The following is a 16,063-nucleotide window of genomic DNA, read 5'->3' as shown; positions in this document are numbered from 1 at the left end:
TTTAAACAAGTGCTGGTGCCCTTTCTTGTGCCGAGGTAAGGAGAGAAAAATTGCGCTACGTATCTGCGAAAGAGCGCAGACGGGTATAATGTGGGCGGGAGAGCGCGAGGGTACGCATGGACAATTTTCCTCCCAGCACTTTCCAAACAATTGTTTTGAAAGCAATCTGACAACGGCACTTAACCTCAAGTGGCCAACCCACTTCAGCGGGCGGAGAAACAAACGCGTGTAAAATTCGGCAGCAGTCCTTTAGAATCAACCGAGACGGGGACGTCGGTTGTGCGAAGGGGACAGCGTCTCAAGCTTCGTCCGTTTCTCAGCAGAGCGACAAGAATATAGGAGGTAGAAGAGGAAGGGGGATTTGAGGTGGTTAGAATAGAACTCTCATATTCACATACCAACTGTCTGTCCATCTGTTTGGATTTGGGTGTAGTTGTGAAATCTGTCCACGTCCGACCAAAGCAAATACCGGTATATCCTTGCGTTTCGAGCAGTTCCTTATGGTGTGTGATGAAACACTTTCGAGCAGTTCGTCGGAACGCAAGCAAGAGTACTGGTGAGCGCAGAAACGGTGAGCAGATCGATTATTCCCTCCCATGCTCTCAGCATCTCATACGGCACTGAACATTGGCATGCCTTTGCTGCGGTTCACACTATTTACTCTCGTGTGCACACACACACACACACGCCATCGTTTGCCAGAGTGTAAGCGCGGGAGAAACAAACGCCGCTCGGGAGCAAACGGCCCAATCGGTCCGAATTTCGCTCTGCAAACGAACTGGCGCCGCGCCGTACGGCGTGGCACGCGAACCAAACGCGTTTCGGGCGCATACCGTCTTCAGTTCGATTTCAGTGACGTTCAGCTGCGGTTCGTCGTCGAGCGGTCGAGCGGACGTGAAAAAGGACGAGATACTGACAAAAAGAAAATCTACACACGCACGCACACATGCAAACACAACACGGTGCATGCATAGGTTCATACATAACGTCGGCGGACAACTCTCGGACCGCGCGGCCAAGTGATTGAGGTGTAAACGTTGTAATTCTGGAAGCCTGTGTTTCGCAAAGCAAAAGAACGCAGTACAAGCGGAGAAAAGGTGTGAAGTGAATGCGAATGAAAACAGCCTGCGTGGGTATGTGATAAAGTGTTTGTGTGTAATGTGTGTGTGTGTTTGTGCGGGAGTGAAGTGTGTTGCTACCAGCTGATACGCTGATTGCACTGTCACACACATACGCACATTGAGATGAAACGAGGATCGATCGCGTTCACGCAAAAATGGCTGCATCCTTTAATTATGATAGTAAAGTGAAATACAGCGGATAATCCAAAACAAGTATCGCGCGCGTGTGTGTGTGTTTGAGTGTATTACGAAATAGAAAATTCCAGTGGAAAGGTCGTTGAGGTGTTTGTGAAACAATCCAGCGAGATCAACTGGGCGACGAAACGATAACAGGGGGTTGATTGGATGGTTGGTTTGGAATTTCCATTTACGTGCGCACGGTGAATCGGCAACACTGTGCGACGCCATGTGAGAGCTTATGTGAGTTTAGCACAGCAGTGTGTTGTTGCACGGCGTGCATAAAAATCGTGTATCGTGTTCGCTGTTCCGAGTGAAGATTACTCACTGCTGATCAACCGTTGATCTCTGTGCGGTAGAAGAGTTCGGAGAAGAGAAGAAATTGTTTCATTTGTGATGTTTCTCCAGCAGTGTAATTAGTGTAACGATCTGGTGCGGTGAAGGTAACTGGAGTGTGTGAACGACCTGCCACACCCTGTTACCCGCTGTAGAGTCCGGGCAGGGGCGCCATTGTGCGAAGGATAGTGTGAAGGTGAATAAAATAATCTAATCAAATATTCAACAATTATCGACCAAAAAAGGGCCGCCAGACCCGACTCCAAGACAACTGGCGAGTGCGTGTGTTTGAGTGCGTTTGTTTGTGGGTGTGTGTATCTGTGTGCTTCCGCTGTTTGTTGGCGATGTGCGTGCGTAAGAGATGAACGAGCTAAGGTTGTAAATGTAAAAAAAAGAAACACACAACGTACAAACAGTACACGACTGTGCAGCCGTTTATTTCTACAACACCGCAACGAAAAGGATTTTCCTCAACCTTCAAGCAGAGAAATAAAACAAAACAACAAGGTGATTTCCTTCGACCTCTTCTAACAAGGTACACCCAAAAACAACAGGATGGAGAAAAAAAACCCCCTAGACACATACATACACACACAGAAGCTTTGCGCACCTTTTACAGATTCCAGAAACGTGCATGACTCTATATTCGGAGTTTCCTACACTTTTCCCTTCTCGTCTCGTTCTTTCCCTGGATGGTGTAGATTGTGGCTCCTTCAAAATGGCAGGTATTTTTGCGCCGAGCGAAAAAGGGTCCAAAAACGAGATCGTGCCACACTCGTTGAAACGGAAATGGGATACTAATCGCATCCGTGCGAGAGATAACGGTGGCGGACTTTAAAAGGATATTTCATCTTCCCCTGCAACTGCCGCTGTGATCCTCTTCCACAGAGCGCTTGCCCCTCTGTCTCAGGAAAAGTAAAACCACAAACCCTTTTCACGTGCCCGCGTACACTGGCGCAGGCAATGTTGGTCGGGGTAGAATATCAAAGCACTGTGTGGCATCGTCTTAATGCCGGACGTCTTTATCTCACATCGGACGGTCGCCCGGATGCGACCGAGGGGGTGGAAAGCAAGGGTCGGAATCGAGACGAGGAAGCTTAAGTTTCGTGTAACAATTAGCAGACGGATCTGCAATCGGCGATGTGTTGCCGGATTGTTGGTGCGCTTTGCAATATTGAACAACTTTTCACATTTCCACATTTTCATGATCTTGCTAATGTTCGTAAGTGTCTTGTCGGTACGCAAAAGTGGGGTGGAAGTGATTTTGAGCCTTCATGAGCTGAGACTGCAGTGTGTGTCTGTTGGTTTGGTTTGGGGTCTGTTCTCTGTCAAAAGAAAAAAAAGCAACACAATTCAGAAGCGCGCTGAATCGAAAGGTATAACGCTTCATAACGCTTGGTTTGGTTTGAATATTGCCCACGCCACTTTCATTTCGACGCAAGTGTTCAAGAAGCAAACGAAACGCACATCTAAATCTAGCCATTTTCGTTCGTACCATCCCATCCGATTCATCGGGGCAAATACATTGCGCAAATAATCAGCTGATAGGAGCAAACGGTAGCAAAAAGCGCATCACAACGAGGACAAGTGAAAGCAAGTTCGACAGTAGCAAGATGCTGGAGGTTAAATCGGTTCGGTCATTATCTGCCACACAGCCGAAAGGGGTGTGGTTGGGTACCATTTCGGTTGCCGTCCGGGGGAAATGTTGTGGGATGGTTAACCAACGCCCCTCGAGCATGGTGCACCCCGATGGGGTCGAGCAGTGCCGCGCAAATGAAGCACTTTCCCCAGCGTTGGACGATAAAGACATTGATAATGAGAATGAGGACGGTTGTGCGCTTTCGCCTTTGCTGCCTTCTCCAGAAGGGGAGGGGGGGAAGAGTGGTATGGTAGGACTAGGATGGTTAAAACAAGGTCAAACTGGGGCCGCTGCCTCGGGACCCATTGTAACAAACTCGGTCTCGATGGTTTGTTGTAGTGATTTGGCCGGATCGTCTGGACAGTGCCTTTGTGTGCACTTTTGTGCTGTAATAAGGTGATTTGTATTTTTCGAGGCAAATCTCTACTCGTACACAGCGTGAATGTTAATGCACAGTGTGGCTCACAGACTAACAAATTTACGTTTGTTTTAGGTAATGGTTTTTCTCTATACATCTTGTTTTGTCTTATATTATAGATAATAGATTTCGAGTGTTTTAGCAGCGTTCTTTTCTACTGATTGTATCTTTCTATGCTTATTGTATGAAACAAGGCTTTTAAAAATAAAAATAAATCTGTTCCGAAAAGAAAACACACAACTCCTCCATTCCATGAAATGCATTTGAAGTGGATATAGTCAAGTATTTAAATTCAACAAACCTATTTCCATGCTGAAAATACAATTGAGTGCGATTAAAAAGGCTTTATCATAAAGTTTGATTCGATCAAGCGTGACACAAATCCAATGCTCATTTTGCCGTACACGCTATTACAGTGAATGTTGTGAGGGCGAAAGCTTTAATTTAATTAACCATCCATGGGAAGCGGGTCGTTAGAATGAAAGCTTTTTGTTACAGTTTTTATCAAAACCGTTTATCAGAAAGGTTCATCCATCGTTGGTCATAAAGCTTTCATTCGTGGGTGTAAATTGGCCCAACATCACAGATCGTAATTTAGATCGGCTGATGAAACGTTTAATTACTTCACAAAATGGGGCAGTTTTCAATTTTGTCCATCTATTCACGAACATGGCAAGCTATACAAAAGCCAATTTTCGCTGTTTGATAGTCGATTAAAATAATCGTATTATAGCGCAAGAGTGTTATTAGCTACACATGTGTTAACCAGGCAATATCATTACAAAAATCGTCTACTAGTAAGCCTTATATTTTACAATCAGCCTAAGAACTCTACAAAACTAACCAACTATCACCATGGTGCGCACTTCTTGTTGTTAAAGTTCATCTTCTTTTATTTCTGCGCAGCGGGTATGACCTATTCCTTCGTTCGTCCCTTGCCTATCATCTCCGTCAAACTTTTTCCTCGGAACTGACCTTCGCTAATGGTATTAATCTAAAGTTTATTGGATCCACTGTGGGGAAGATCATGACACCGAAAGAGTGAGGCACAAATAAAAAAAGATACAAAACAAAACGAAACTTTTGCCCTAACAACGATTGCGGCACAGCGCAAGAAGCAAACAGTTTCATTCTACTTTTTTACCGGTGCAAGCGCGTTGCACTTCAACTGTGGACTCTGTGAGGCTACTGCAATGTTTTACTTTCAAAGAATTTTCCCGTTGCACGGGAAAAAGTTATGCTCAGTGCTTGGACGAAGGGGAAACAATATGGGAAAAAGGCTCCGTGTGACTGGAGCAGATGGTTTGCTGCAATGTCACAAAGTTATTGATTAAGTGAATGAGATACTTTATGAGTGGCACAGCGGTGTGACCCTTAGTTAGTGTTAGTTAATACAGTTTCGGTTGAGAGTTAGTCTTATCACGCAATTTATTTCAATGGCAGGAGGATTAATTATGTTGAAAGTGTTGTGTTTGGATGATAACAAAACATCGAAGCTGCCAATGTAAAGATAATGCCTAGTCGAATAAAGATATTATTTTTATTTAAATTGACATTATTATGGCTTCGGCCGTCTTGTCGAATAAATATATAATATTAATAACGATATTGCCTTGTGGTGGAGACGCCTGGTGATGGAGACGCCTGGATATTAATCGCCTGGATATTAAAATAAATAAATAAATAAATAAATAAACAATATTTGTAGGTATATATGTCCATCAGTGAGGCATAATTTTCTAAATAATAATTAAATAAGTGTATGTATATACATGTATTGAATGAATGTATTCAGTATATCCTTCCAATGAGCTTCAGGAGGTTGTAGTTGTTGTCCTCCTGATACACAAAATATTACATAATCCAATGTCAAAGCTTCAACAAAACACATACCTCCCCATTATCATCCCATTTATAGTGACGTAATTAGAGCGAAAAAGGAAAAGAATCAGTCATAAGAAATATTGGAAAATTATGATAAACTATTCTCTCTATCAAAGACAAGGTAGACACGGAACGCACACGTTTACTGGCTAACTGAAGCTCGTTAGGTCACCATAAGAATACCTTATAAAAAAAAGACTCAACGTGAACTGGGAGCAAAAACTGACGACAGTAGTTTTTTCTTGTCAAACAAACGGCACTATCGCTTATCAGTTGATCGAACAGCTTTTTCCCCTTCGTTAAACAAGTCGTTTCGATGATGGGGCGAACGTAGCGACCACAGGTTATAAAAACTACGCGGTCTAGATTTAGTCAGGGCACAATTTGTAGAAGTGGAGAAGCAAAAGGCAAAACCAACACTGCTGTCTGGCAAAGATGTCGTGACCGGTGTGTCCCTGCCCGGTCCGGTAGTGGTCGTGTTAGTCCGAGACGCGAACATCTATCCATCGATGATTGCGAACGTCAAATTGAACAGGACACGGGACCAGTAGCTGGAAACGATTGACCGTTTTGTTAGTACGTTTGCACTGTGCCAGAGTGTTTTCGTGCCTGACCAAACCAAAAGCGAAAAACAAAACAAAGATACCAAGAAACGGTAGGCCATTAAGTGGCAGCAGGTTATGTTTATTACACAATATTTTTACGATGATGGATTATGACAATCTGCAGGACTGCGAGGCAAAGGGCAAACGCCGTGCATTGGCACTGACGCGAAGCGACTTGAACGAGCTGCGGGCCGCTTGCGTCCAATCTACACATGCCATTTGTTTAAAGCTCCAGTAGACGGTGGGGTGTGGTCATGATTGATTTATTGATTGTTTTGACAGAATGCTTTGAAATGGGCCTCAAAGTAGAAGTGCATTTTAAAATGTCAGTTTAAAATGAGAAATGTTATAGAACGCTTTCCAAATCAAGGCGTGTGACGTGTTTTTGCGTTTATATTTCCAAAACAAAAGTAATAATACTAAGTTAAATTTAATATTTTTAAACTGACGGAAATGATAGTTATAAGTATTTCCAGATACAACGTTTGATAGATTATTTTATCAATGGTATAATCTTGACTCAACATTATTGTAAGTTTGCGGGCCATATACATCTATACATGTATTACATCATAAGTTTTGCGTAAAAAACAGTTTATACAAAAGAAAAGAAAAGAAAGTATTTTCAGCCACTATCAGTTCAAACATTTTCAATTATTTTTAAAGTAATCGTCATTCAGAGTATAGCAGGATTAAAAAACTAGAGAGTTTTGATTTATAGCAAAACAATTCGCCCATTAACATTTAAAGATATTCTAACTCATCATGTTTGATCAGTGGCTTTAACTAATGCTAATACTTTCCGAACATGAATTGTACGATCGATCGAATGAGTCCAACGCTCGAATAGTAACTTACGCTCACGGGAGTTCCATTTGATTGCGAATACAAGTAATGACTTTTGGCACCCGGTCAATGATACTGAACACACATCTCCAGCTGCATCGAAAGGTGCATAAAAGTTTGCTGCAATCGTAAATATCATTACAGACGTTTATGGCGCAACTGCCGACAGAGATGGAAATATATTCGATTTGTCCGATGTGCAAGCTGTGTAAATGGTCGATCCATTGGCTGTGTACTAGAAGCGAACAATAATGACGATCATGATTACGATTATTACTATACCGTGCTGGTACTGGTCAGTTCAAAACGAGGTCAACGTAAACGTTCAAATCGCCACAGTAGTAAACATGTGCGGCTTGTGAAATCAACGAACGAATTACGAGCAAGTCATAATTGCAGTTCTATAATAATCTATGACGAATAATTATACCCAAACATTTCCCGGGATACAAATGAGATTGAATTACACCAATAAGGGCATTCGCTTCATTCATCATTGATCGATTGGAAAGCGTTCTGTCTATTTCTCTGTGGTTTCCACGAAAGCCTACAACATCCATCGGATATTCCAATTTACAGCTTTTCACAGAACAGGATACGTTTCCTGAGCGATGCTATGAAAGGTCGTTCACAACTATATCACCGTAACTGATTCTGGTCGTTCCGTAAACATAAAAAACCTTCTTTTTTTTTGTTTTATCTGTTTTCCTTCCCATCGTCCGATTGAATATCGTGCCCAAGGCAAATAGAAACATTTCCGTTTTGGCTTAAGGCTCTTACTAAGCTCTTGTGGATGAATAGTTCATAACACACCGTCTTTTGCCTTTGATACGTAACACTTTCTTCGGTGGGCCGAAAATCATTACGAAAATCTATTGGACCCACCCCCCACCCCCCATCGCCACCACTGTCATTCCTCAGCCGGTATGATGGGGACAATCTGAACGAGTTTGTCAACAACATCTTCGTTAGTTCACTTCCAGCGAGACTCTTCGGACCACGGCCCGTCCATCAGCACCTATGTCTCTGCGAAAATCCGCCCCGTCAAGGGTGTCATCGTTAGAGCGCTCGTCGGAAGTATATGGGATGGTCGCATTTGATTTTCGCTTTGCCCAATGCCCGCAAATCCATTCCGAGAAAACCACCCATCATTATTATGATAATCTGTGCTGTCCCTTGAAGAAACCCGGCAAACGGGAGGGCCCAATACTGGGATGGAACTGAAACAGCGACAAGAGCAAGATTCCGAAGCAAATTAGTTTGCTGTTAGGTTGAGGATCTTTTGTTTCCCAGGGGACAAAAAATCCATCAGAAAGCATTCACTAGTTTTGCTTCCCACTCGGTGCGGCTGAGGGGGACAGAGAATGAAGGGAGACGTTAAATGACACCAGGACGACCTTTTGCTTAGTGTTGTCCCTCATCAAAAGTCGGTTTTCCGTCGGCATTGGAACCGGTCGGTCTACGTTTTAGATCGAGAGGCTTTTTTTCCCTGTTGCCATCTGTCACTCTACTAGGGACGTCGGACAGAGAAGGGGACAATTTATCTTCATGTCAGAATGGGAGGGTTGATTTTCAAGATGTTTCATCATCTTCAAAAGAAATCCTTTTTACCGATTCCACTGAAAGCACCAGCCGATCATACAAATCCCACGTGTGATTAACTATTTTGCATCTTTACTCAATTTAATTTCGTCGAAATTTATTTTATTTTAATGTTGTATTTTTAGTGATAGCACCAACAGAACCGCTAGTTGATAATTTTTAATCCTTACCGTCTATAATTTACTGGTTAATCTTGTTCTTCTTTTTAGTGTAACGACCTTGGCGGTCCTTGCTACGAGGGGACGATCCATTCTAGACTTGAACTCACGACGGGCATGTTGTAAAGTCGTGTGAGTTACCATGGGACCATGGGAACTCTGTTAATATGTACTTTTTTGGTAAAAGGAAAGTAAATCACCGAGGTACGATAAATATTGTATAGAAAATAAACGTTCTTCTCCAACAAAGTCATTTGAATTCGGAAATGATATATTACATCATCCATTCACGGTACCAGTGCAAGCATAGTAACTACCCTTTTACCGCAAATTTAAACCAAGTCTCAAGCCAACGCGATTTCAGTATTTCGCATCTCAAACAGCAAGCACAACCATAAATAAAATAAAAAAATCGACACACCCAGTGATAAGTAAGTGTCGGAAAGTAGTGATATTAGCATATTTATCGCTTCGATCATCTCTACACCCTACGGGGTAGTGGTCGCCAGTGCCGCACAATGCCACAATGGTCCGCGCGGGTGGCATAAATCAATGAAAGTCAATGTCTTATCTTACCGAGGCATGGCAACGAAAGGACCAGCGGGATCCCATGCAAATGAGCGACAGCTTTTCCATGCGCGTGGTGCTTGAGCGGATTGAAGCGGATCTCCTGCTGGTAAAACAGGCACCACGAGCATCAAACATCATCCGCTCTTGTTATCCTTTTCCCTCCGTCACAATCCTCCACCGTCGTTTCCAATTCCTCAAATCTTGATAGCTCATCTTGACCGCAATCTGTAGTTGCGTCCCTAACGAAGCGATGGCACAAAGCGGGGATTGTGTGCGGTTCAGGCAAGTAGCGACAAAATCGTTGGTAATTTAACCTTCTGTGCCCTCAATTTGATGGTAGGGATAGGGCTTAAACGAGTGAACTTTGCGAGAAGAAGCTTAAAAGTGCTAAGCCAGCGAAAGGGATTCCCTCGCTAGGCTTAGTAATATAACAGATGGTTTCGTTATCGATCGAAATATCGATCGAACGTTCGCTACTAACATGCACGCGAGGTCAATGACGTGCATGCATTGTGTCATTTTACGGTTCGTGCCGACGAGGGATGCCGTGAAAGGTATTAGTATTCATTAATAAATGATCAAAATAGTAAAAAAAAACCTTATTACTGAACTATATTATTTCGATCGAGTATTTCACACACCGAAAGCAGTCTATTGTTTGGTGATGTTGTGAATGGACGGGAGATGTTATTGTCTTGGATTAGACCAAACAAATAGAAAGGTACAGAGCGCACACGGTACACCGAGCACGCGAACGCACTGCAGTACAGAAGAGAACTGCCTATAAAAAGATCAAACCCCCATTAGCCTTTATTTTTAGCACTAAATAAAACTCTTTCCATAGCCGCCTCTAGCCGCACCACTAGCATGCATGGGTGACTTTCCTGTACACCTTCCCCTCTCGATCCAACCTGCCACTTTCTTTCTGTCCGTCTCATTTCTCCCATCCCAAGTGTGTGTGTGTCGAGCCGTTGCGTGAAGCTGGTTAAAAATAATCCACTCATCAACTGATAGACCCGCGGTATTTTACGTCCGATGATACCGTTAGGAGGAAGTGGAGCTCCAGGCAATGGCGAACGGCTGGCGGTAGTTACGAAACGGTGGACAACGGGAAGGGTTTATACCATGCTACCGGTCGGGTTTCACCGATACCGGGAATGGCGCTGTCGGGTTGTCGTCCATTCGATCGTTTTCGAAGGGAAGAAATTCGGAAAATTCCACACCCCAAAGAAAAACAGGTGTACATACACAAAACCTCTGCCTGTGCTTGGTTCGCACCCCACCTTGTTTTCCTCGCCCTAGAACGTCCCTGCACACCTTTCTACGGTTGATGTGATCCGGGTGATGAAATGAGATTTTCGTCCCATCTTACTATGCACCTTCTTCTCGCAAATATGTATGTGTGGCCGTCTGGTGCACTGTGAGTATGTTGTCAAACTGAACCGGTGACAGGAAATTTGTGAACACGTGGTGTGTTGTGGCAGACGCGACACACGCGGCTTCTTGTCTATTTTTTGCAATCGATACAACAACCCCATTCCATGCCGATATCAATCTAGTTGCCGTGAACCGTTTGCATGGTTCACTTTACAGTTGAGTGAGGTAGTAAAAGAGAGAGCGGAGAGAAGGAGGAAGAGAGGGAGAGAGAGCGAGATAGAGAGAAAGAGAGATATATAGAGATATATAGATAGAAAGAAAGATAGAGGTAGAGAGAGCGAGACAGAGAAAGACAAATCCAACTGCCAAGTGGGTGAGCAGATAAGCAGAACTGTTACAGCCAACGAGAGTTACGGTTGTTGCAAGAGTATGGGGGATCATTTTGGAATTGAACTGTTTTGCAGGCCATTACAGGGTGGGGTGGGTTTGGTGGAGACAGTGGCCACCGTTGTGGGGTATTTTGCGCGACGGTAATTGCAGCGCGCGTAATAGATATTTCTCGTACGAAACACGAGCCGATGGGATGGGATGAAGATGCTGTAGGATATTTTTTAATAGCTACCTGGTGTTTCGGAGAGACATTGTTGGGAAATTGTTTTCGGATTTGAAACGGTACGGTGCGAGCAGGGATCGAATGGACGGGCGGATGGATCGGCAGTACCATGTACGTGGAAAATCCCTTAATGTCACGAGGATGAGCAGATAATCCCAGGAAAATGGATTTTTCGGACACAATGTTGTTGAGGGTGGTAAGAAAGAGATAGTGCGACCGTAGGGACGAGAGGTAGGGAAGTGCCTTAAAATTGCAATTCCCGAGTATTTGAAGAACCTGCCAGAAGCTTTGTTTGATTTATTGGGAAAGTTTTTGTTTGCCCTCTTTCTACCTGACCGAAATGAGCGATTTAATGAGCTGAAAGCTTAGTCGTAACATACTTTGAAGCATCGCAATAAGCAAGACCATCTGCTGTCTTTAAAGATGCTATACAGGATGCACTAAGCTAAACATTAGCATTTTGTTAGTCTTACTTTGGTAATTTACAGCCGATGTTTTGCATCCATTACATGTTTTATTTTGATCTGAAACGAATCTTTTGTTTTGGGTAGAGGACAATGAACGCGCACAGTTTGCTGACATGTTGTACGAGAACCAGGAGCATACATGTGTGCACCCAGTCGTGCAAGGGCTTACACGAGCGTAAGCCAAAACATATAACGCAGCAGTTTTGTTATGTTAGAAGATGGTTTCAACATTTTGATACAGACACATCCTAAATACGCGCCTTACGGCGAAAGAGCATCAGCCTCCGCTCTGCTGCACTTGTTGAAAGTTTACCAATAGCTATGAGAGAGTAAGACATATATTGAGCAACCGTATGCCGCACCAACTTCATATACAAAAGTTCACTGTGGTGCAGCAGCAAGGGTTCTGGGTAACCTTTCCATTATTAGAGGATTCGATACACAAAAGGGAAAGCTTGTGCGAAGTGATGCAAATCATGGGAAAAGTAGTTGCCAAATGAAAAGTAAAAATGAAGTAATGGAGGAGGTTTGCCTAAAGTTACCTTGAACTCGATAACAATAGATAGGAGCAATGTAGTATTTCGTTGCACAATATTTAGGAATCCGTTACCTTGTATAATGTAATTGTTTTCCTGTTGTACTTTTTCTCTTTACAAGTATGGTTTTGCATTAAGTTTTATTACGTTTGCTGTTGTGCAGGTTTATTGTACGTTTCTTTACTTTTATTAACGAATGGGAGTTACATCCAAAATATTCAAAAGTATGAACAAGCGGGGTAGACATAACTAAGTGCCAGTAAATGGACACAAACATATTTGACTGCTTTGAAAATAACATTTTGAACATCTTAAAGTCGTTCATTTCGAAGCGTACACTACGGTAGTTTCTACTACCGCTCTTCTCGAATCGTAGTAGCATCCAAACAACGCATTATACGCGAGCGCTAAATATAGTTTCCGTTCTTATATAATTACCGCATTCCAAGCGCTTTATGATTGCTAATTAAACATATTAAATAGACCCCATAAATAGTTGCATCCTACCGACTATACTTGCGCACGGCGGGACTACGGTATGGAAAAACAATCTCATCTCGCTGCCGTATGTCCTTGGCATAAATTGTTTTTGCTACAAACATCCCGGCTAGTTACGACCCGGACGATACGGTACGAATAAGAACAACTAACCAGCGAAACAGTCCTATCGAAATAAAGTAAACCGCTACTCCTCCTCCCCTCCTCATCATGCCGTCCCACTAACCGATCCAAATTTATGCCACGTTTTGTTACGAGACAACCGACCAACTGCCGTCCAATCCCGGCATGTCCCGCCATGGATGGATATTTTATTACCATTCCAATTACCGAGATGCCACCTTTCGGGAAGGCAGCAAAATCGTGATCCTTTTCTGCACAGTAGTTGTGTTTTTTTGTTTTGTTGCTGCTGCTTGCTTTCTTCCAATTTTGCTCAGCTAATGAGGTGGCACTTTTCCTTCCTTCTTCCGGGCGGAATGAGTGGCGTAACAAAAAAAAAGTGTAATAAAACTTCTGCTCAAGGGAGATACGCGAGAAAATTGTAACTGTTTTTCATGCCCAGCAACCGCACCATTCGCGCGGGGGAAGAATTGTGTTTGCGAAAAGTTATTTATTTATCAGCATGGGACAACATTGTTTAGTTTTCTGTTCCCTTGGTCCCTAATTTTTACTCACATTAGTGAGAAATACGTTCCAATGGGAATGACAGCACTGTTTTCATTTCTAAAATGTTGTGGACGTTGTTGGTGGTTATAGCCATGTTTGATTACTTTGAAACGGTTGTGATATTGTGTGTGTAAAAGTAAAAAAAAAAAAAAACAAAAAATACACGGCTTGGTGTAGTATTGTGAGGGGCATTTTGTCCATTTCACCAACGTCTTTATTAGAAGCAGATATCCAAGCTCACAACACTACACTACAACGTTTGGTATGAATAATACATACCGAAAGGCGAAGGTTGTCCGTGTGTAAAAGTCCAAAAAACACGAGCGGAGTAAACCAGACGTTCGAAATCGAAAATTCGCAACAAAGACACATTCGGTATCACTATGGAGTAGAATGTTCAATATCCCCACCAAGGCATTCGGGCGTTTGACAAAGAAACCGTTTGTCGGAAGATCAACGAACCTAGTCTGATTCAAATAGGGACCATTTTCATGTATTTGCTATTTTCCTAGTCCATTCCTTCGGATTATCCGGAAGGAGAAAGTACCTTCATTATTGATGTCGTTTTGCTTCCTGCAGTCAAACAGTACCGATGCAGTGGATGAATAGAATTTGAAGAAGCGGCCGTATCTGATCCGAAAAAGAAGCAAATGAAGCATTGATGCAAGGGCTATCGACCAGAAGGTCAGCCGGCCTTTCGCATGAAGGATTGAAAAAGAATGCGAAGCATAAAGACGAATACGACCATTTCTTCGATTGCCATAGGTTCGGTGTAGATTAGACACGGTTTTTGGAAAACCTTGTTCAAGAGCAAACCCACCAAGACTTTAAGGAGCTCTGCCCCCAATGTGCCTCTGTGCCGGTGGCAGTGAACGTAGAGCACTACGTAGAACATTGAATCAGAAAGTATGAGGCAAAGGGGACGAAGACACGTACAAAGGATTCTTCGGTTGGCAGGAGCTTGCTGGCCGGATCGATAGCTTCATCTCTCGACGTAACGAGGTTAGGTGCAGCAACTACATTGAAAAGGCTCGACAAAGGCAGCAGCAAAAGGTCAGAGCGCAAAGCGCTCGTTGCGAAAAGTTTGATGGCAATGAGAGTCCGAAGCAAGCAGGCACTAGAGTTGTCGGTTCGGATGGTACACGGATTACAGGAACGGTGGTGTCGTACGAGCCATCGGGAGGCGTTGAGCCGCATGGTAATGGTACGGAATCATCTCGAAGGATCGCTGAATATGCCTTTGTAACCGGCGGAAAGTATCTTCTCGGTTCGTTTTTATTTGTTTGATAAGAGGTTCTTGGGCAGAGGGAAGAATGTAGGGCGCCTATTTTTAGCTCAAACCTGGGTTTTGCGCGAGCTATGCCGCCATAGCACTGTGGGCTGGTTTTGGATGATGGGTGGGTTGAGTTGCCAAAACTGTTGGATCATGGCCAATTGGGATTAAAGAAAAAACGTTTGTGGTGAAAAACAAGTGTTGTATTTTTTCTATTAATTACTCTCGGAAAATATTGTGATCATGATCGTTTCGTTTCGTTTGTTAGATGGCGTTTAGTTGTAGTTGTTTACAATACAATTTTATTGATGTTGAAAAAATCTGATTGATCTGATTCAATTTCTCATTTCTATCTTTCCACGATTTAGAGAAATGTCTTCAATTTTCATTTAAATAATAACTAAAGAAAGATTCCAAGATTTCTTTACACAATGTCACAATACACTTTATGAAAACAGTAAGTTTTCAAAATATATTTTTGGGTTCCTCAATTTTTTCATCTACTTGGCGTAACTTCCAACGAGAACATGCCGGCTTATAAGGCTTTCGAGACTTATTCAGCACTCCGCTGCCGGATAGTCCGTTCTTGCTACAGGGGAACGATCCATATGAGACATGAACCTGTGACGGGCATGTTATAAAGTCGTTCTAGTTGACGACTGGACTACGGGACCACCCCAACTAGTCGTTCCGAATAACTAAGAATTTAATATTTGTTTATGAGAATGATTTCCTGTTGTTGTAGACTGTTCCACACCCACAGTGTACAGCTCTATCGGCTAATCGTAACCGTACATAGAGTCATAACGACGATACGAGATGAGGAAGAGATTAATTCACAAATGTTCTACTTTTTAGTTTTCCTGCATACAAAGATAAAAACAAATCTCAGAGAAATCAGAGCATGACTCACAATTAGTCATTAGTTTCAATTTTCCGCTGTCGCACAATGCACACATAATTTCATTACATACGTTTCACAAGGACCGAAACCCGAAAAAGATTAACTCTTTTTTTTCGTTGAGCTTAAGGCTCAATAATTGCGCATCTCCAGTGGCGTTACTTGATGTAGCAGTCGTGCTTACGTATGCATTTGCTTGTACGGCTACGGGGCTCGAAACTTATCCATCATTTGATGAAACTTGATCTCCGCGCCACCAGACGTCGGCTTCCTCGGGACCGACGGTTTGTGACATCATCATTATCGCAATCTTCATCACCGTCGTCAGCGTTATCCTCTTTCACAACGTTACCCGTCACTAATCCCACCCTCCTTT

At 43.0% G+C, this 16,063-nt stretch overlaps 2 protein-coding genes across 7 annotated transcripts in view; one reads left to right on the top strand and one right to left on the bottom strand.

Annotated features, from left to right (window-relative positions):
• The window catches only part of LOC120893206 (pseudouridine-metabolizing bifunctional protein C1861.05), a 183,843-nt gene that overhangs the window by 39,418 nt on the left and 128,362 nt on the right, over positions 1-16,063 (bottom strand). The window lies entirely within an intron of this gene.
• LOC120893205 overlaps positions 611-16,063 on the top strand; it is a 137,423-nt gene continuing 121,970 nt past the window's right edge. For 4 of the 6 annotated variants that reach the window (XR_005738113.1, XR_005738117.1, XM_040294958.1 and 1 more), the window contains exon 1: positions 612-2,169. The gene's annotated coding sequence lies outside the window, so the exon portion shown is untranslated. Of the gene's footprint in view, positions 2,170-16,063 lie in introns of all 6 variants that reach the window. The other 2 variants (XR_005738116.1, XR_005738114.1) reach the window with 2 other exon arrangements.

This window comes from Anopheles arabiensis, chromosome 2 (genome assembly GCF_016920715.1).
Source record: "Anopheles arabiensis isolate DONGOLA chromosome 2, AaraD3, whole genome shotgun sequence".
Lineage (NCBI taxonomy): Eukaryota > Metazoa > Arthropoda > Insecta > Diptera > Culicidae > Anopheles > Anopheles arabiensis.
Note: the sequence above shows the minus strand (reverse complement) of the source record. Positions and strands in the feature narration are given on the sequence as shown.